The following is a 22,067-nucleotide window of genomic DNA, read 5'->3' as shown; positions in this document are numbered from 1 at the left end:
GAATATGTGAATATCATTTAAATGACTTTCAGGTAGCCAACTGCCTTTCCTGTTCTAGTTCATTGTTTGTATGGAGTCTAGACAAACATTGTAGCTCATGCTCTTCCTTACACTGTGCTATTCAACACCTGACTGTCTCGATGGGAGCTTAGAATAACCTCAGTTATTGCTCATCTTGTGACAAGCAGCATAGGAAAGCTACCTGAAATTCATGCTCCTATTTGCTCCTCTAGATCAATTTATTCCCTACATGTGGGCTGAATTGGCATATTCAGGAGCAGCATTTCCTGTTGGCAGCCAAGAGGAAGTGCTGCCATTGAGAGAAAATGCCAGCTGACTATTAAACATATTTATTAAAGTTTAACAACCGCCCATTATATATTTATTCATCAATGAATACATTGAGTTTTACTAAATTGGCTATTAAGGCAAGTGACTATCCTAGTAAATCTAACTTGTTAGATTTAACAAGGCAGTAAATGTTTTAAATACTATTTGATTATGAAGAGACTCACTATATAGTGTGAAAAATGAAGTCTAAGGGATTTAGAGTATTTACATAAAGAATTGACAGCAATCCAAAGATATGTGATATCTGTTATGTAGCACAGTAAAGCTCCATTTGCTCATTAGTGTTGTTTTTATGAACACAGGCTGACTCTCTAATTCAATTCAAATTCTGTGCATGACTGAGAACATAAGTTTGTCATACTAATATACTGGCCTTTATTGACCATTATGGGAGTTAGCATTGCGTAAATGGAAAGTGCATGTAAAAGCCCTGAAGAGGAACAATCCAGTGCTACAAAGGAAAATTATTAGCATTTGCTGGTCAAATTTAAAGAGTCTTTGCAGATGCTCAAGAAGAGTGGGAAGGGGAAAAGAGACTGTCTGAGTAGTTAGTCTCTCTGGGGTCTGCTGTGTGTCAGTCAAAACCTCCTTGCCCTTTAACATCATTAAAGACCGAACCATAAGAAAGAAACATCCCCATCCACTGAAGGGCCGTAATCCCAGAGCCCTTGCAAGCTTGGACAACTGAAAAGATTTCTTGAGCTTCCTGAAGCAGGGAACACAGCTGGCAGCTCCTTCACTGGTTCTCCTTCCTTTCTATGTGCACTGACCAAACAAACCATTAACATCCCTTTCCAGGCTTGCCTGCGAGCCAACCAGAAAGTCGATGTTCAAGGGAGCACAGCAGTTCTTGTAGCTGATGTTGAACTAAGGAGGTGACTTTTTTTATGCAGAAGTGTTTCCATCTTCTGCTGACATCTGTTTTTATCAAGCTTTTAATTTTTGTTTCTTTCTCTGTTCTTAATTGGTGTTTGGTTTTTTTGGAAGGGGCTTTGCGTGTTGCACTCAGCACTCAGTACTAAAGAGACTGGCAGTGGCAGATGAATAAGTGCATGCAAGCTAGGAAAACAGTGACAAGAAAATGCAGTGAGTAGAGGCTGCCAGACAAGACAACAGACTGGAGATGACCCCTAGAATATTTCACCAAATACATGGTTCATCTTTCTTTTTCCATTTTGCCCAAAGAGATATCTGTCTCACCTTTTTTAGGGTGGCAGATTAGAGACTGGTCTGTATTCTGCCAGTAGGGTGCTTGTTCCTCAAGAATTCACCAGGACTTGTAAGGGTGGGGGGATGGAAATCAAATCTCTAATCTTTCCTTGCTGAAACAGTCACAATCAGCCATTTGTAAAGTCAGCTCAATATATAATGAATATGCAAGATGACAGGGCCAGGTTGAGATTTTGAGCAACCTGGTCTGGTGGAGGGTGTCCTTGCTCATGGCATTTGGAACTAGATGATCTTTAAGGTCCCTTCCAACCCAAATCATTCTTTGATTCTATGAAGACATTTTTGGCCAAAATATCTCTCTTGGTGATCTAGACAGTGAAAACACCAGTTAGATATTTAACCTTTGACTATCAGAACCTGTTGGACTCCTGGTGTTGTGAATCTGTGTTTCTCTCCTGGGTGCTAATGGCTGTGTGTGCCATCACAGAAACTCCCTGGCACTCAGTTTTGTTCCCTCAGAACAACAGCAGAGCTGATCGAGCAGGTATTTGTAGTTCTCTTTATAGTGCAAAGTAATATGTGAAATTCAAACACCAGACATAGGCCACTGAAAGATGCCCTGCAGATATGGTTTTGTATTACTACAAGCTAGGTGTAGCTGTGATTTTTTAAGGGTAGGAAGCTTTAAATGTGAGATGATATTAAGGGCCCGTACCGCCCAGCATACAGTGTGCTCCGGGCTGTTCCCTGTCCAGGGAGATGAGAGTTTGGCCATCGATTGAAATAGGTGTCAGATAGGGTCAATACTCCCTGAGATTTAAAATACTGTAGTTCAACATGAATAAAATTTTTCTACTGTGTGTTTAACATCAAGTTGCACTGGCTTATAATACCAGATGGAGACAGGTTGATTTACACCAGCTGAGAATTTGACTGTGAATATTTATTGTGTTGGCATATAACAGCCTCTCTGATCCTGGCCTGTTTTGTTTCCTTCTATGGAGTTGTTTGAGTTGTTTGCAGATGCCATCATTTGTCTCTTGAATCTCTTTTTGACCTGCTGAATGATTCTGTAAAGGAAAGAGAAAGGAAGAAGGAAGAGAAGATAAGGAAAAGCAAAAAAAACAAAACCAAACCAACCAACCAACCAAAAAAACCCTCAAACCAAAACAACAACAAACCAAACAAAAAAAACCCAGGAAGATTTGGCTTAAGGAAATTCACATGTGGCAGTGATCTGAAGGTGACTGAAAGGGTGGTCTGGTGGCTTGTAGGAGCTGAATGTTAGAATTGCAGTCAGATTTTCAGAGGACTCATCATAATTGTTCATATGTTTGATGGAGTAAGAGAGGACAAACAGGTGGAGATAGCACTTGAATTAGGGCTCAAGAAAGTGTCCATGACAAAGCCCATGAGGTATTCATGTCTGAGTTGGGTGTCTGGCCTTGTGATTATTGTAAAAGGAGGAACAACAGGTTTGCTCTTTTGCCTGTTGTAAAGGAGCGGAATGTGGGAAGTGCATTTGCTGTGGACAAAAGCTTTCTTCTCTAAGGCTTTCACTGCAAGATTTTTCATGAGCACTAATGTACCATGAGGGAAAGACAAGTCAGTATAACCAAACTGGATTTACACTGAGTAAATGGTTTTCCAGGCTGGGATCTCCATATACATGGCAGACAATGTGCAGCATGTGAGACATTATCTTTCTTTTTCCTTTAATTTTCAGGTGGAGGTTTACTAATAAGCTTCAGAGGTGCCAGTGGCAAATTTTGGGGGCCAAAATGGAGCATTTATTGAACGAGTTTGTAAAAAAGCCACATAATTATAAACAGAAGGAGAAAGAGGATTCAAACACACAACAAGTAGCAAAGGAGAGAATCTAGATGTAACTGAATACAGATGAAGAGCCCTGCAGGAATGTGACATAAGCTTGCATTTTATGTTGGGTGGATTTGGTGGGTTTTTTTGTATATGAAACCCCAAGCATTTAAGAATGTGGGTAAAAAAATACTTGCAAGACATATTCTTAGAAGACAACATACACAACTGTGTCTTGTAATTTGCATGGCTGTGTACAGCCCCACTGCTCCAAAAATAACTGATAATTGTGGATCAGCCCATGAGCTGGAGTCACCAGAAGTTCAGAATTGGGTAACATTATGCACACTTTAGTGGTTAACATAGATCTATTTGCTGCAATGAATGTGCTACTGAATTACAAGAAGTTGCAAACCAAAATAGATCACATGTTAAAGGAATGGGAAATAATTTTATCTTTGAGGTTAGATTTTGTCTTACAGTTGTCAAGATTAACATTTAATCTCATTAAATACAACCAGCATGATTGTTTGGTCTAACAGTTCAGGCTTCTGAGAGGAACACAGAAGAGATACAGTTCTGTATCCATCAGGATCCAAATCCAGGGATGAGTTTACTTCAGTTTCTAATTTGACATTGCCTAACATTAATTCATGGATTCAGGGGGGGGAAAAGTAGATTTCCAAGGTTACTTGCCAATTCCAGTAAGACAAGAAGATTATACCGGCACTGTACACCAGTGCTATAAATTAAATTTTCTCTGGTTTTCACATATATACATTCTGGGTTCCAAATTTCCTCCTTGGGACAACCATACAGCTATTCTATGAAATGAAATTTAGAGTATGAGACGATAGTGCAGTTTATCTAAAGAACAGCATATTAGAATTTATTGATACTTTGCAACTGAGATGAATAGTTATGAATATGTATGTGTCCTTCTCGAGGGCAAGAAGTGGCCCAAAAGTTTTACAAGTACTGAAAACATATTGTGTGATTGATGCTGGTCTTTGTAGGCAAATCTGTGCAGATAATAACAGCATGGTAAGTGTGGCTCATAATCACAGTATTTGATTGATTAAAGATTGAAAACTCCTTAATGAAAAAAAAAGCAGAATGGAGATGTAAGGAGAACAGTCAACGTGCAATGCCAAACTTTGTGTACCTACTTGTGTTGCTAAACAACAACTTTATATGTAATTAGCCTCACTTGCTGCAGCAAAATGCCTGCTGATGAAAGAGGAGCTAATTGATTTACTCCATGGATGACTTCTTATGCAAAACATTACTTACTGTCGTGCTTGGAAGTCATAAAACAGCAGCTGGCCTGGGATGAATTATTACATTAACCTTAGCAGAAAAATTGCACTAGTGAGAATGCTTTGTTATTAATTACTGATTACGAATGATAAGAGCTGGTTTTAGATGCTGAGGAAATGGCTTGGGGAGGGGAGGGTTTCAGGTACTGGTGTGCTTCATAGATCATTAGTTGTGATATGATGGATACCTTTGTAAGTCTAGAGGAATTAATCAGACAAGTATGCACAGTAACTACCAGCACTCAAAGGCCAGAATTATCCCCAGGACATGTTCATTCAAGTTACTGTAGTGCATTGGGATGAATTTTTGGGCACCTGTGTTTAATAAAAGACTTGTTACCTGCATGAAATGAAAAAAAATACAGTCTCACTCAGAGTAGCTCACATTTCCCAGACAGAAAAAGAAGCAGCAGACACACATCTTTTTAATTTCTCTAGTCCTTGACTTACATTTTATCATTTTGAGAGCATATGAGTTTTAATATAAAAGATTTCTGAGGCATAAAAGTATGAGAGGAAAGATTTAATAATACAAGAGACATGATCAACAACAAAAGGTTTGTATGTGTTGGAGGTGAAAGAGGATGAAAGAGGATAAAGATATCCAGTTTTCAAAACTGGATATCTGTATGCAAAGTATGGGCTCCCTGTTAGACAAACACTTGGGCAGCTGGGTGGAGAGAAAATCTGGACTCCAGCACTCTGACCTGGTGCTGTTCAGTGGCTTTTTGTGTTTAATTGTCAGACCTCTGGAGACCTGAACCATGTTGGTTCAGTCAAATAGTTGTTCCAAAGTCGGTAATGTTCAAATGGAGCACCTCCCCTGCCTGTTTCTCTGCATGAAGTTCCTCATTTTTCCTCCCCATTTTCAAGTTATATACCAGAAAAGCTGGATAATCATACTTCAAAATGCAGCATATGGCAGTTTGGAGGATTAGGAAGCAAAGGGCAGTAGAAGAATACTGGTGTTTGCAAATAGGTGTAATGAGCACAGATTTCCACCCCGAGCCCCTGCAGAGCAGAATGTGTCCTTTCTGTCTGTGCTGCCAGCATCAGCAGCCATCCATGCACTCCAGCATCACTGGCTACATTGCTGTGTCCCAGGATTTTCAAACCTCGGATGCTGTAAGTAGTTTTGGGGAAGCTCTTTTGATTGTGTGAAGGAAAGCAGCTGTGTCAGTTCAAACATCTGCCTTCTTTTTCCTATATTCTTTTTTTTTTTAATCAAAGAGGTTTCTTAACTGCAGCAGAGTTGTAGCCCACTTGTGACAGGGCCAGATGATCTCTTTAAATGCTGAGAGCCCAGCTGTAACTTCTCCCTCCCTGAGGGATTGTAATGTATCCCAATAGCTGTAACTGTGAAAATTAGAGAATACAGACATATAATCTATCTACTGGTACTTGTAATTCTTATTTACTGTCTGACTTTAATTTTAAGGAAGGGCAGAAGAAGTTGTTAAATTTTCAATTAGTTTCAAGAGATTAGATACTTCAAGTCCCATTTTTACAGCCCTAACTGTATATGATGCAGCACCTCAAGTCCTACAAAATGGCCTGTAATATCCATTGATGCTGTATGTAATGTCAGTATGTATTATTCAGTCATTTTTTACCTTCGTACAATATAAATTAACCTCAATAATGTAATGAACTGCACCTTACTAAAGCTTTCTTTGGTAAAAGTGCAATAATCTTCTTATCTCTTTTATGCAGAGAGATTCAGGAATGTTTCTCTGTGAATGCACAGACATAGTGAGATTAAAATACTTCCCTTTAAAAGAAGTGTCTGCAGAAGCCAATGTGCCTTTTGGGACTCCTGTACTAAGGAAATCATGGTACTATGAGGAGATGGGCTGTAGAATTTTTGTACAAGAGTGGAAATCATTAAATCAAGCACAGATTATTTAAGGATGTTTTCTAAGTAAGTTTTCTTTTTACTAAAGTCTGTGGGGAAGTGTAAGGTGGGTCAAGCTGGGTGCTGCAGTCTAATCCATACTGCTTGCTTAGCATGCTGGAAAGACAGGCTTTACCTCCAGTGGGGCTGCTCTTCCTGGCTATGGACAGGGCTGAGCAAAGAGGTCAGCTGGAAAATAGGCAGTTTGGGGATGGCTGAAAGCAGTTGTGAATTCAGGCTGAGTTATTCCAGTTGTAGTAGCTGGGAAACACTTGGGTTAACTTGAGGTTAATCTGACAAGCGTGTGTGTGGGTAATGATGAACTTGAGATGATTCAACTGTGCATCCCAGACTGGGCAGTGGGGTGCTCAGATCACGTACACAGGTGATACAGTGTCTTCAGTCTCTCCTGTTCATGCTGTCACACATTCTGAAACTAAACAGAAGAAATTAGCAGGATTTCAGGTTGATAGGCTCTTTATTAAGCCTCTTGTCATGGTGATCTGAGGCTATGATAGATTAAGAGCCATGGTTGTTTTAAGACCTCGTGTGTTTGTCTGTTGATCTAGTAAAACAAGGAGAAAATTCTGCCTTGCCTTGTCTATCTTGTTTGGTAACATCAAACCCTTGTGATGGCAGTAATTCAGTTCACTCAGTCTGAACTGCGAACTACAGGGGCCCAAACTGTTCCTGCTGGTGGTCAGGGTGCTCTCCCAGAACCTGAGAACCAGGAGCTGAATCCCTGCAAATGGAGGATGGTTGCCTCAAGCATGGGAAATGCCCTAACTGCTGGTTGTTGCAGTTGTCCTTACATTTATTTAATTATCAAAGTGAAAGATTGGTTGTTTCAGTAATCACCTGGGCCAGCCACACTTAAAACTGCTTTTATTCACTAGTTTTCAGACCTTGCTTCTTACTCATATGGAAGAGGTGTGGAAAGAAAAGGAAAAAAAAAATTTACAAGGTTATACCTATACAGCATTTGAACACAGCAAAAACAGTGTTTATACTGTGTATGCCTTTTTTCCCTCTGTAAACAACATAGTACCTGTCACACTGGAGCCACTCAAGTAGATCTTTTTTGATCTGTCAGCCTGTTGCAGTTGTCTATTCTGGTTTGTGGATGGGGTCTTGTGTTTGAACCATCCCTACATTCATGAGGCAACAGCAAAATGAGGAGGGTGGAAGGAAAACAAAGTTTTATTTCCTTCACAGTGATGCTTTTGTGTAGTTGCGTTGGAGGGGGAGACTGGCTTTGTATTCTAGGTTTTCCAGCATGCTGTCAGTGTAGATGTTTCTATTTATTCATAACCTTGGGAGAAAAGTGAAACTTGATCTATTGAAAACTGATGGCAAAACTCGTAAGCTCTAAAGAGGCCAAACTTCAAGTTAAAAAATCTGATCCAGGGGACCAGAAGGGAGCTATATTTGTGACCCTTTTTTTATGTTTTCTCACCATTCCACACACACTATTGCATTATAAAATGCTGAAGAGTGTAAGTCTAATGCTGAAAAGATTTCCCTTTTTCTTTTTCTCCCGGTAGTGACATAATAAATATAGCCAAACCAAAGAGAGTTGGCAAATTTACAGTGCACTGAAATTGATGTGTATTTCTGGTGGCTGGAAATCCAGGAAGGAGTGTTCCTTTCTTTTCAGTCTTAAATCACATCTGAACAGTATTCTTACTGTGGTCCAGCATGGAGCTAAAAGCAAAACATTGCACCCCAAGTTTCAGAGGAACAGTAAAAAATCACAGCATTCCTGCAGTCAGCTTGCCTGGCTGCACAGCAAATTAGCAACCTTTGTAGCTATCAAATTGCTGCCCTAATATAAATCTTTTGTCCCTGTAAACGTGGGCTGTGTCTTAGATAATTTCAGGCAAGCATCTGGGGATTAGTAAGAGGAAGTGAATATTAATTCAATTAGAGGACAGAAGATGAACGTACAAGCTGGTGCGGGGGACTGACATCAGCAGCCGAAGTAACAAAGACATCTCTATACCTGGGAGAGGACAGTTTCATCTGTTCAAGTCAGACTTGGCTTTTGCCTTGCATACATTTTACTTATGAAATAGTAGTTGAAGGAGTTGTATTTACATAGCAATATAGTTAATGTTGCATTTTTGAACTAAGCCTTGATGTCAATAGATGGATGGAAAATCTGGATAGCAGATGCATAATGGTAGCTTTCAGTTCATTTTGATGCATTAAATATTCCTAATAAGCTCAGCTGAAGGAGAAAATAAATGTTTAGTTGAACCAGTAAGAAGAAGCTGAAATCACTGGTACTTCTCCAGAAGTGTAATGTCTTACTTAATGTAAACTGAATGAAGGTTCCTGGTTAAGGTGAGATATACAATATTAGGCACTTCCACAAATGCTGTTTTCCTTCTGTAAAAGATTGTTGTGCCAGTGACATCACTCTATAAAGTAATAGCCAAAAATCACTATTCTGAGCACAGGAGAAGCTTTTCCTTTTTTTTCCCTATAGCTTTGGATCTACAAAAGCATGTGTAGGCACTTTCTTACCCTTAAATGCCATATATTTACAGCCTGCAAATGAATCCTTCCATGCTGCACTTCCCAGGCATGAGCACACTGTCACTGTGGGGGTAAATCCTGTATCTGTAGGCTTCTCTCACCCCCACTATGCACACTCCCATTTGTGCATGATTTTCTGCTAATCTGTCTTCAGCAGAACAACGTGGGCACTCTGCTCAGCTCCCTGCCCGATGCACAGCTGTGAGTCTGCAGAGATGCTTTTGCCTCTGTTTCTGTGCAGTTTATAGCCCAGGTAGAGCTTGGACTCTGGCAAGAACTCAGGGGCTCCGGGGTAGTGCTAAAAACTAATGCAATGTGCATATACAAATGTGTGGCTGTATATGTTTGGTAAGAAATTTTACACCATGGACAGCTTTGCATTAACAGTGTGATGGTCGAGCACGATGCACACAGCTGAGTCAGTCCAGCTCCCAAACAGCCTCATGGGGCTCAGTTACACTGCACACAGGGTATCTCACTGTAGCAACCCCCTACTGCTTTCTCTGCAGCTGTTTATTTCTTCTTTACTTCATGTAAACTTGGGTTAATAAACTGTTGCTGAATTTGCAGTTGTGTGCAGGGGGGATAGGGCTGTCTCCTTGCCAGGACCTACTTCTCTGTTCTTTCCACTCCTCCCCTCCATTTCCTCCAGCCCTGAATTCTCCTTCTCAGCCTCAGTCCTTCTCAGACTTCAGCTCTTCTCAGTCTCCCTCTCCCATTCCTACCTTTTATCTTACAAAAACAAGTATATTTTTACATGAGTTACTGTGCAGGTTTACGGTCCTGGTTTTATTGGAAAGTGGTGGAGCTAAATAGTGAAAGAACAAGTAGAAGACAGACTTCTCGTTCTGAAAATTACACTCTCATTTATTCATTTATTTTTAGGCAACTAGTGCAAAACCAAACCAGATAAAAGAAAAAAAAATCTGTTTGCTGGTAAAGCAAGTGTGCCAAGAAAGTAGTGGCAGGCCAGGTCTTGTGTTTATTAAAAAGGGAGAGAGCTAGAAAACAGGCAGCGCAAGACCTGCAGTTTCACCTCCAACAACCTCTGAAGAAGTCATGGGTTAATGTAAATTAACCCATGAGATGTAAATGCATTGAAAAACTTTGCTTTTGAAAGGGACATAACAGATTGCTCCCTGCATCCTACTTGCGATCCCTGAATCACAAAGCCTCTGATATGTCACAGGAAGATTGGTCGAGTCTTCAAGCATCACCTTCTTACCTTGCACAGAGTATCATGTTCTGGTCCCCTTTGAGAGACGCACTTCAGTTTTCACTTGGGCTGTTAAGTGAGTTACTGTATAAAATATTGACACTGAAGGAAGAAAACTGCCTTTTTACCCAAGTGTAAATGATCTTGAAACAAAATACATGGGATAAAAGAATGATTTCTTAGGCAGGCTTAATGAATAATTGATTTCTCCTTCTCATGACATTATCAGTGTAATTAAATCTGTGGCTGAAGAAGTAAGACAAGAAGGTATCATCTGCTAAGACACTGAATCTCTTTATCCCACCCTTGGTGAAGTACTCTCGTCTGTTGTTAAAGGCTCTCCTGCAGTCATGCCAGCTTCAAGATCTATCTTGTCACTAACAAGTCAGTCTTGTGTTTTGTCCAGCAGGACAAAAATGTGTATATTCAATTCATTATCTGCATCCAAAAATAATGTAAATAAGCTTCCTTCCCTGCCAAACCTGCTCCTGTCTTTGGAAGCTGGAATGATTCTTGCTTTGTGCAGATTGGCTTTTTGCAGTGTATGTAGATGTCGGTGTGTGTGTACAGTTAATCCTTTACAGAACTCCTGGTGGTCACTAACTTGGGTCACTCACCCAGCCCTACCAAATGATTGCTGTTGAAAAATCAGAGAGGCCTGAGGAATAAGAACAGGACATAAGAAAGCAGTCTGGATGCCACTGGACTTGGCCAGTGCATATATCTTTAGAAAACATTCAGGACTGTGGTTTCTTCACATGGGTTCTGCCTTGGAGAAATAGGGCATTGAGGGTAATTGCAGAGACCAAGCAAGGATAAAACTAAAGGGGAGAGCTCAGCCTGCAGCTGCAGGCACTGTAAAGTAAACTACTGATTTAGAAATTAAGAGTTACAGATCTATTACAATTGTCAGCTACTGTTGCTTTATTTTGAAAATTAATTCTGAGAATCAGCTTTTGACTTAGTCCTCTAAGTAACATCTCCTGGACACCACAGTGATCTCCTGGAATAACTTGCTCCTTTTGTGCATCCTCGCTGTCACGCACGTCAGCCTTGGATCCCTTAAACGGTGAAATATTAGAGTGCTTTTCACTGCAAGCTACAAGTCTACATGGAATAGGAAATCTAAATACTGGACTGTGTGATAGGTCAGTGTGTAGGTGATGAAATGATCTGATGTATTTTGAAAGTCAACAGAGATCTTTTTGGTGGCTCTTGCAGATGTCAGAGCAGCCCCTTGTATCACACATAAGAGGAGTCTCACTCAGTGGCTACTGAAGGCAGCAGAAAGACTCCCCCGTTGCTGTCTTTGCTTTGGGGACAGTTCCTTAGCTGCAGAGACTTAAGAAAATTCTCCACTCACATTGTTAGCAGCTCTGATTGTGTTATAAATACTACCCTGAACAACACTGGAGAGCTGCTATCTGTTCAGTGATACTCAGCCATGCTTACTGTAGTCTGCTTCTGCAAGTGTGGCAACACTAATGCTTTTCTTCAATCACCATATAAATGATAATACAGTAATCATCATCACGTCAAAGTTGCAGAAGTGGTGGCCTGGCAAGGCGTAGTTCTTGCATCCTGCTGTGCTGCAGGATGTTCAGCCAGTGCCCTTGGCTGAGCTAGTTTCCACATTGAGCACACCATGCATTTTAATGCTGGTTTTGGCATTAGTATTTTTTGTCATCAGATTGTTATGTCCCTGATTCCACACTTGCAATGCCTGTGGCAGTTATGCCTGTTTATCTATTTCTCAGGGGCAGATTGGTGGTATAATTGTTGTCTGTATAGTGTTTTGATCATAAAAGATGACAAGTATAATTACTGGTTACAAGTTAAATTGTGCATCTACCGAAACTACACAGCTACCATGTGATGTATGTCTTAAATTCCTCACTTACTTGAAGGCAAGCCAAGTATTTGCTCCTGTCTATAATTATCTAAAGCAAAATGTACCCGTTTGATTTTTCTGTCATACAACTTTGTCACTGCAGCATCCACCAACATATACTGAGTTGGAAGTGTTCATCTAAATGACTTCAGGGAGAACCAGTGTTGGTGTGGAGGCCTTTATAGACCAAGGGCAAACTGCTTTCTCGTGCAGAAGTATGAACATGCATGTGTGCATGCCCTGGCGGCTGCTGAAATCTATGAATTAGAGATGTGCTCAGTTCTGCCAACAGATTTTGTACCAGTCTTGAAAAGGGATGGGTTTGTATGCCCAGTGCTTCATTATGCATACAAAATACATATTAGTAAACCTGAATTTTGATTCCACAAGATGTACTTGCACGACTGATTATGGAGGGCTTTTCTGTACTCCAGCTGTCGAGCTTTGAGCTGAAACAAGTATTTCTCAATGGGAAGAGTAATTGTTTCAGCTCAGAATTAAGTGGCTAATCATTAGGAATTCAATTGGCATGAAATGCACAACATTAATCATGATGCACTAATGTACCATCGATGTGGATGTAGGGTGTGTGCTCCAGTGAAATTCACTAATTAATATATCTGGGTTTTATTGGAAAGGTTTAATATGGGCTCTGTTGATAAGCAGGATATGGGAGTGTCAGACCTGGAGGGGTTTTAAAGAGACAGGGCACACATTAGTGAAGGCTGAAACCCTCGGAAAGGTACCTTTGCTTTTTTTCCCTGAAATCTGATGCTAAAATAAACACCAAAGATGTAGCTTCATTAAAGTACTCTACATGCCCTGAATGTCCCTTATGCCATGACAAGGGAGTCCCAGCTTGCACCAGGAGTGCAGCTGGAACGTCTCAAGTAGGGGACATAGGCGGTCATGCTTTTGTGGATCTGGTCCACTGTGGAAGGAGGGACATTGCCACCTGCCTGACAGCTTTAACCAGCAACCTCAGGCCCCAAAGGCATGGACCAGCTGTGATCTGCATCCCAACAGGCTGCAGTGGACCTCTGCATCTAAGCCCCAGTGCTAGAGAGCCAGAGTCCTGCACCTGGGGCTGTTTCTACACATTCTTGCTATCGCCTGTGTTATCCTGAAATGACTTTGATCTCTATTCTTAAGCTACTGAAAATATGATACCGTAACATAACAAATTATGATGAATACTAAAATGAATAGCATCTGCCCTATTCTAAATAACTTCAAATAAAGCGTTGCTATTTCCCAGTATTATGGAAAATTCCCTTCTTGCTAACCAACAGTTACTGCATGTCTCTGAAACAAAATTATTCATTGTGTTCATTTGCTTTGCAGGCATGCGAACTCCCGTGTTGAGAATTAAAAAAGTCTCCTATGTTTAACGCCTGAGGGCACAAATGTAACCTGTTCAAATATCATTCTTCAATTATCCTTTGAATCATCTGCCTTCCAGCTCTTCCCAGATTCTGCAAAATACCCTTCTGACTACCTATCAAAAAAATAGTACATCTGTTCTTTCAGTTCATTTCCCTAAACTGTAATCAAGCACTGTCTGTGTAATAAAAATGAAAAGAAATGTCTTGCTGGAACAGCATTCTTCACTTTTATTATTGGAAAATGCATTAATGTTCCTTTATCAAATATATCTATTCAACAAATCATTCCATTTCCTTCCATCTTCGGGGGTTTTAAAAAAAAAATAAAATGCATAGAGAGCCATTCTTTCCTGATCATAAAGGCCAAGCTTGATTTGTTTCTTACGCTGTAGTTTCATGAAACCTAAAAATAGATTATGGTAAATAGTCTATTGACTTCTCTTTTGTTTAAACATAGCTGAAAGATTACTATATCTGGTCTAAGTTGCCATTTATATTAAGGCAATGTAGCACAGGCTGTTAGTGGGAATTATATTTAGGCATAGGGTAAAAGCTTGTGTGTCTTAGGTTGAACTCTATTTCCAGCCTGGCTTCTGCAATTGGAAAAAGGTGTGATTCATTCAGGTTTCTGGTATGTAAGTCTTGGGGACAGGCAGTCAAGCACTTTTGAAAGTGCTTCCTTTTCTCTCTCAATTCAGAGGAAAAGAAACAGAGGGAGCACTTCAACTGCTCAACTTGAGGGCTTTTTTTTTTTCTTTTTGTTTTATTTAGAGGCTTTACGAAATTCCTTGAGTAGGGAAGGGCTGCAGACCAGGTGTCTTAGTCTGCCAGATCCAACCAGCATTGTTCTGCATCCACTCTGATCCCTTTCCACTGGCATAAGGGCAGCGGAGGGTTGGCCTGAAGCAGCCACGGCCACGTACATTCTTGTAGGTCCTCACAAGGCAGCAGCAATATCTTGATACATTTGACTGAAGTTTGTTTTCGGACAGATTCCAGCCACAACTTTCCAGGCAGGATCTGTCCAGCTGCATGAAGTACTGTAAGAAGAGAAATGGTGACCACCGAAATTCCCCAGCAGCAAAACACAGGCTCCCCAGTGCACTGTCCCGACAGCTGGGCGAGCTGGCACTCGGGAACTGCTGGTGTGCTACACCAAAGGGAGCTGAACATCCCGGGAGACCAGAGGATCTCTTCAGTGATGGCCAATCACCATTAAGAAGCTGTGAATCATGCCTGAGGTCTGTTTAGCTCAGGAAGAGGGGAAAAATATATTGGTTTTAAGATAATTAGATAGTTAGAGATAGTAGCTTGGTGGTGTTTTCCCAAAAGACTGAGATAACATGGTTTTTCTGAGATTCCCAAGTGCCTAGGATGTAGGCACTTGAAAATCTCACTCAGGGACTCTAGAAGTCATAGAAATCATTCATTAACATCAGTTTTGGTGGGCCTCCAGCAATGTTAAAAGCTAGGACTGGGATTTAGGGCAATCAGCAGCTTCCAGGGTGGAAAAGGCCTGTAAGCAGCAGAGTTGTTGCATTAGCATGTGAGCTTCTTCATCAGATCAGTGCAGAAGCAGAGCACTTGGCTCCTCCTCAGTGACACAGTATAAATACTTTCAATTAAGTGAAGACAACTGTATGTTCGTATTGAAGGCAGTATTAAATGTCCTGCAGTATTTGGGCCCGTTAATTATCAGCATTTGAGTGTTCTTACAAGTGCTGAAATCCTGGGAAGGACATGAGGTTCATTAAGACTCACTGCTTCCCCAGGCATACAGATAGCACACAGTGTGCAAGCACTAGGATTCTCAAGCTGTTTTTTTAATCTTGAAACATCACATGTGTACTTATTTTAATATTTCTGTAAAAAAAAAATCACACAAAAATACAGCAGTTGTAAGAAAAATAGTACTGTGGTGAAATTAATAGGTTTTTTGACCTTCTAATAAAATATAAAATCTCTGATTATTCAGTAGCTAAGGAAAATAGAGACATGGCAGGAAAAAAAAAGTTCTGCTGATATGCTCTTTTAGAACAGAGCTAACATCAATAATTCTTGCTCTGTGCATTAAGTTTTAATGTGTAGACAAGCACTCTGTGCGTAGCAGGGTGTCTGTGGAGTCATCAGTGAGAGCTAATAAATGCCTGTCATATGAAGAATACATTACAGAGAGAGCCAAGTTAAGCGAATCATTTAGTTACCATTAGTCGCTTTTCATTAATATTTTTAACTGTAGTATTATCCACTGCGCATTAGGTAGGATAGAGAGGATAATGCCTGTGATGTGCTTTATCCTAAAAACAGAGATTTCTTCCAAAAGGTGGGGATTGGGATGGATGTTTCAGCTGTGATCTCACCAGTATCCTTTTTTATTTATTTAAGACTACAGAAACCCAGATGGGAGAGGAAATAATTTCATCACATGGCTTGGCATTAACCGGCACCCACCATTACATTAATGGCAATTGAAAAGCAATAACTGTGCTGGAAATGGAATATCCATAAGCATGTTTAATACTGGGTATTAAAAATAGCATCTAGAAAGGAATTTCCACAATAGCAAATGTGTTATTCCAATCCAGTGTGTTCCATTTTGGTATATGCATCTGCTCCTGCAATCCTGTTCAGCTATAACCTTTGAAGAACAACCATACTGGGACCAGTGGGGACAGAGGTGGGAGAGCACCAAGGAACTGTCCTTGACCCTTCAGGTTCTGCTCTGGACTTGAGTCACTGCTGGGCAGGACTCCCTTTTCTGACACATCGCTCACTTGAGGGCTGGATGAACCAGGGTTCCTGACTGTGTTAGCATGGAAGATTCAGGAGAATAAATATATGTGATCTTACTTATGCTCATAAATTATTCTCTAGGATAATATGCTTCTGCCAGTTTACACTTTTTCCTTTTAATCTGTTATTTTTCATTAATTTATGTTCTAAGCTCCCAGATTTTGAATTCTAAATGTATTACTGGTGTGGTTGGGCATATGTGTGAAAAGGTATCCTTCCTGAGATGCTGAGCAGTTAACAGATAGAGTAAGAGGTATACACATTGTGTGATATAAAGTCTTGTTAGCATAGATTTAGGATTACTCTCAACTTTGCATTATTCTTGACTTACATTCTTGACTGTTCCACTTGTAAAACCACTTTCCAGTAGTCACAGAAGCTCCAAGAAGACAGGAAAGAAATTTAAAAAAAAAAAATTAGAAACTCTTACAAATTACTTTACACAGCTTTTTCTCAACTGTAACAAAATTGAAAGTAAAGTTTGATGATTCAGTATCTCTGGAAGTTAGAAAGCGACGTTGTAATTCTCTTTGGAAAAACAAGACATTTCCTTTTAAAGCATCAAAAGCTTTAGTCTCTGCTTTTGATGAGTTGTAAAATATCAGCTCCAAACCATGTAATTGTCTTGGAACTGAAATTTGCACGTATTCCAACTCAGGCTAATATTATCCAGTGGGAAATGAATTCACACTGTAGAAGGGAACACATGCAATGTTTTTTTCTTTGTGGAGCAAATTACCTTTGCTACTATCACCTGTGTAAGCTTTCCCTAATTATTATATTATTCTATATGTTCAGAAAGTAATTTGCTTATATGTATGGACTCAAACTTTTTTATTTTCTGAAGGATGTAGAACTATCAGCTGTGGATTTAACCACAAATCAGCTATGTTGCAGTGTATGTTGCTGTTCTCTGGGGACAGTCAGCTATGTTGCAGTGTATGTTGCTGTTCTCTGGGGACAGTCAGCTATGTTGCAGTGTATGTTGCTGTTCTCTGGGGACAGTCACACAGGCAAAAAGAACAGTATCCAGCCATCAGTTCCTTGCAGCATTTTCTGTGACTGCCAACTAGTGCTGTGCCTGGGAGATCAGAATGTGTGTCCGTGGTGAGTGGGACTGCAACCATGATATTTGTTTCTATGCACCACTGACTCTTGCATTTTAACAGTATATCTGGGCCAGAAATATCCTTTGATTGATTTTAGAGTAAGGTTCATGGGGTAGCCCCAGAGAGCCCCAGTCAGATACTGTCTATGAGCACTTTGGCCCTGTGGTACAGAGCAGTGATTAGGACATGGGCTGTAAATCTGTGGGGGAATTAAATTTAAGGAATGCTATCAAGCTGTAGACAATTTGCATACCAGATGAATCTCAGGAAAAATGATTCGGTCATATAAATATTCCACCTTTCTGGGCTATGTCTGTATGCTGACTATCAGCACCAATAGCTTCTTTAATGAGTAGAAATATTTCACTGTTTCGTATTCTCCAGGGCTTAATTTTTGAAAGTGAACTGCTGATTCAGTTCTACCTCACAAAACAACTCAGTCTGGCAATAATTCAAGGCTGAAAATGTGAACTGTAACTGGCTGCTTTTTGTCAAACAAGCAATAACACAGAACAGTGCATCATTCCATCAAACAGTGTTTAAATTCTTCTAATTGTGTTTTATAAAGTAATGTCTTCTGGGTTTGCTTTTCTTACTCAGTGGCTCCCAGTACCCTGGCTGTAGGCTCATCAGAAACTTCCAGCAGCCCACTGCAACAGCTCTTTGTGGCAGTGTTTCCTCCTGGCCTCTGCAGGTTTTGAAGGGTCAGGGTTGGTGAGGAAATGCTGATATGTTTTTCTTGCTACTGAGCTTATTGATCCTGTAACTAGACTGAATCATCCTACTGGGTCTTGATCTGCTTTCTGTGTCATCTCCCTCACTCAGCAGCCACTTGGCACCAAGGTTTTTACAGGAGTATTACTAGCACAAGGTCCTTTGTGTATCATACTCGTACATCATCTGTGTATCACCCATACTTCTTCAGATCCTATCTAGAAAGCTGCAGGGGTTTACACCAGATCTAGATGTTTGACCTTAGGATTTGGATGGAGCACTTAGTCATCAAAGACCCCTTTAAGATCTGTACACCTTAAATTCAAAAGGCAGCATATGTGTTGATTCAGCCCCATCTTTTGGTGGTGCTGATGTTGTTCACTGTATTCATATAGCCAAGCCAACCCTCTGCTTGCCTCTGATAAGGGAAGTGGGCCATTGAGTTAAATGGTGTTTGGGTGGGATCATCATACTCTGGAGGTGGTGAGAGGAGCCTGTGCTTCCCTCGTGTGCTCATTTCTGAAGCTGTGCTGCCAGGGCAGAGGTGAAGGTGTGTTTTCAAGGATTGCTGTAAATAGTGGTTCAGGCAGCCAGCACCATGAAGAATTTGAAAGTAAAAGTCTGATATAAACTTCCAGCTGTACAAAAACTTTAAATATGTGGGTCATGTGCTCTCAGCTGATGCTGGGAAGGGCTTCTTAAGTTTCTCCTTTTGAAACTCCATTTGGACTCTGAAAATTGGAAAAAAATTTCTGTCTTCTTTCCCCCCCACACCCGCTCCCAGAGAGTGTAATCAGAAAAAAAAAAAGGCTCAGCAGCACAATTAACATCCATAGGGAGTCTCCTGCAAGCACTATTGTTTCCAGTTTGGTCTCTTTTTGCCCTCGTTGCCAGTGTCTCAGAGATGGAGTGCAGTAACTTGGCTCATCTCCTTGTCTTTGCTGCGTCCATAATTTTCTGAGGCTAAAATACTCTCAATAGGACTGTTCGATGGTGAAAAAGGAGAAATAGGATGTAAGCTGGGTGGTTTTTATCAGGATTGATTCTGAAGGGTTGTGAACAGTAAAATCCTGCAGAAGTTCAGGTGCTGGGGCATGGACTTTGTTTTTAATCACTTGGCATTGTGTATAAATAAGCAAGTTTGTGGAGTATAGTGGCACTATATTTTAATTAATACTTTTCAGAATTAAGGCATGTTTTGAAGGAAAGAAAATTCTCCTAATTTTTAGCTTCTGTAAATGCCTCGTGTTGGTTTCATGATTTGGGTGGATATACAGTGATCACTATTAAAAAAATTGAACATTTACTACCAGTTTAAGGCTAAACCTGGAACAATACAGGATTTCCTTGATTTTGGAATATGTAATGCTTCTGCCAGTTGAAACACTGTGATCTGATAAGCAATGATCTCTGTAGATAGCCATATAAATTAATATCTAAGATGATATGGAAAACATGTCCTTCATAGATAATTCTGTATCATTTGATAAAGCCTTGAAGAACACTAGCAGAATACCATTTCTTGCTTGGTTGTTCTTCCTTGGCATTGCAGACTTTCTAGCGAACCCAAAATTGAAGTCCTAAAAATTGCATTATGCTGTCAAGCCTTGTCACAAGAGTACAATAGTTGTTTTATCATTGGCAGCTGCTACTGTAAGTAATGACTTCTAAGCTATACCCCTAAATTTGAGCACTGTGCAGTAAGTCATGTATTCTAAATCAGTTTAAAATGGAACAGAGATGAGATTCCTGCCTGTTAACATGGGACTAGAAAGGGATTAATAAAACCTAAAAAAAGAAGTCCATTATAGCCGCTGCAGTCATAAATGCGGTTTATAGTTCTGTCTCTCCACCAAATGGCAAGAAACCTCTGGTACTGCAGTGTAGTAATTTTTAGTCTTGTTCCATCGCTTTGTAGGATAGAATTGCATTTGCCAGGTGTTGTTCCGGCTGTCTGCTTCCTGAACTCTCTCTTTTGACCCTTTTTTCATGAGTTGACTGCTTGTGAGACACCTGTCAATTACTGCTCTTTAAAAATCCTGGGCTCATGTTACCAGGTTAGGAGCCTTGGCAGCATGTCATGAGCTGATTAGGTGCATGCACTAGATAAATATTGTGATATAAGGAAGGCTCAAGCAAAAACCAACAGAGAAAGCCCCTCTACCTTCTAGCAACACAGAGCACATTTGAATGTGTTGTTCAATACATGAAAGGGCTGAGCTTATCACCAGGGTGCTGTTCAGCTGCGAAACTCTTCAAGCTGTATTGTTTAAGGCTCTTGGTCAGGGCTTTAAGGATTTTTATTGCGCCCCTCACCATAATTTCTGGGCATTCTGCATTCCCGTGGCTTCATGCACTGCTGGATGCTGGGACCTTCATTCTTAGTCAAGTGCTGAGCTTCAAGAGTGAGACTGAACAAATTGCCAAATTGAGGCTTTTATGAGGAATGCTGTGTTAGTGAATCTCCATCCTTTTTACATCAGACATTAGCTGCAGTTGCCGACTGCCAATATGATAGAGTGGGTGAATGCTGAAGAGGCAGTGATAATGGAAACAACTATGTGGTTGTTCTTCCTTTGCTTTCTTCATTATTCATAAATTCACAGTTAGTGTCCCTGTAGTTAATAATTCTCTATACTTATGTACAGCCTTCAATCAGAGGATCTCTAATACTGTATGAACATCAATGAATTAGCATCCTCTCACTTTTCTGTGGGTGCTTCTAATCCTGGTGCAGTGTCTTGCCCAGTGTGCAAATGTGCCCTGTGCTGGCCCTGGAGCACTCAGCTTTTATTTTTTAAGGTCATTATTACTCCAGTGAACTAAAGCAGCCATCTAACCCTCACAGAATCAAAGAATGGTTTGAGTTGGAAGGAACCTGAAGATCATCTAGTTCGAACTCTCCTGCCACAGACAGGGACAACTTCCACTAGACCAGTTTGCTCAAAGGCCCATCCAGTTTGGCCTTGAACACTTTGGGGATTAGGTATCCACAGTTTCTCTTGGCAACCTCTTACAGTGTCTCATCACTGTAGCAAAGTGATGAGCAAAGAATTTATTCCTTAAAGTCAAACCCATGAGCTAGAGTATAATTTATATTTTTTTTCTTGCTCCTTCCTGGGTCCCTTTAGTAATCAAGTCTAAAGAAATATATATATTTATGTATTTTACAAATCTTCGGTTCAAGAGGGGAACAGCAGAAAAAGTGATTAACTCTCAAGTTTTCGGCAATGGCAAAAAAATTGAAAAAGGAAATTTGAGTTAAATATTTAATGTACACACTCTCTCTCTACTGCTCAGTGTCTAAATTACACCAATTTAAATCCTCTTTGGTCTGCATGGCCCAGCAGAGGTCATCAGAGATGATTTATTAGAAGAGATGCTCACTTTGTCTTGTAGGAAGGTGTTTGAGACTTGTACAGACTCTGCTTTTTGTTGTCCCTTGTTTTTCCCCAGTCCAGCTGGCAGAAGGAATTATGTGAGTATTTACTCAGGCATCATTAGCTGGAGTATAGCTTAACATGGTGATGAAGGTAGGAGGGGAATACTGTCTTACCTTGCCTGAAATACCTTGGAGAGACCAACCCACCAGGGCTGCCAGAGCTTCTGGCTGCTGCAGATGGGAGTAAATGAAGGGTGCTGTTTGCTGTGTCTGTGCTTTGGAACTGAAACCCAGCAACTTTTTGTTCTGTATAACACATGGTACATTTACCAACAAAACTTATTTTTCAGTGTTAGATTCACAGCATTGGCAGAAGGAGAGTTACTGGTGGGTTTCTCTTACCTATTAGTTTGGTGATTGTAGCTCATGTTTCTCAATATGAAGGACATAACATCAGTTCTGTGACTTAGAATCATACAATGCT

At 40.4% G+C, this 22,067-nt stretch overlaps 1 protein-coding gene across 2 annotated transcripts in view; it reads left to right on the top strand.

Annotated features, from left to right (window-relative positions):
• The window catches only part of CHST11 (carbohydrate sulfotransferase 11), a 163,162-nt gene that overhangs the window by 70,318 nt on the left and 70,777 nt on the right, over nt 1–22,067 (top strand). The gene's annotated exons all lie outside the window — the stretch shown is intronic.

Source organism: Lepidothrix coronata, unplaced genomic scaffold (genome assembly GCF_001604755.1).
Source record: "Lepidothrix coronata isolate B3197 unplaced genomic scaffold, Lepidothrix_coronata-1.0 Scaffold10, whole genome shotgun sequence".
Lineage (NCBI taxonomy): Eukaryota > Metazoa > Chordata > Aves > Passeriformes > Pipridae > Lepidothrix > Lepidothrix coronata.
This window is presented reverse-complemented; position numbering and strand designations above follow the sequence as displayed.